Raw genomic sequence first — 897 nt, 5'->3', positions numbered from 1 at the left:
AAAAATCATTCGAATAACAGCTCCTATCGCGGCACCACTGTATTTAGTCGGATGTAAAATACCCTTGCGTTCTCTGTCCGTCACCTCCCTTCTCTAATAAAAAACACATGCAAGTTAATACACATAGCTATGCAAAGTCGTCTGAACAAGTATCCAATAGCTGAATATCCATGTACCAGTATGCTCTTTGTCTCCACTAGTAATACAATTCAGCACCCAAGTTGAATGACGTTTTCTCCATTATTGCTGCCACTTTTGGACCAGTGGTCTGCATTTAAGCCTTACTCATAAGGTACTGTGCAGTGCTACTGTAGTATCTTTACGAGACCCAATTGGCAGGCATGTGTAACACACTAGTAGCATCCTGGACACTACTAGTAGTACCAAAATGTCTAGTAGTCGTTTCAAGCCCTCAAGTACCTCAGACTAGATAGAGGTACTTGACTATTTGCAACAAGGATAGGCCAACAGTCAAGTCACATCCTGGAGGTATGAATGATTTCAGGTTTGACTGTAGCTGTCCCACTAGTTTGTCAAATTTGTCATACTAGTGTGCAAAAATATGTGGTGGGCAAACAGTTGTTCTCCGAGTATACCCTAGTTGTTCTACTTTTGTGCTGAAATGTCTGACTAGTGAGGACAGCAAGCTATCGAGCTCTTTGAGCACATATTTGATATTCATTTTAAGTTTCTTGATACTCGTTACTAGAAAGGCAAAACGGTGTACTACCTGACATTTGTGTGCTACTAATGAAGGACCACACACGAACTCGTGCAATTTTGTGACGTCACTAGTAGTGCTAGTTTGCCAGTTCTGGAAATTCTGTTACTTTAGTAGCACACGGATGTGAACAAGTGTAGGATGTTGCCTTACGAGAAACATAGTTGATCTGCTAG

Source organism: Syngnathus acus, chromosome 10 (assembly GCF_901709675.1).
Source record: "Syngnathus acus chromosome 10, fSynAcu1.2, whole genome shotgun sequence".
NCBI classification, from domain to species: domain Eukaryota; kingdom Metazoa; phylum Chordata; class Actinopteri; order Syngnathiformes; family Syngnathidae; genus Syngnathus; species Syngnathus acus.
Note: the sequence above shows the minus strand (reverse complement) of the source record.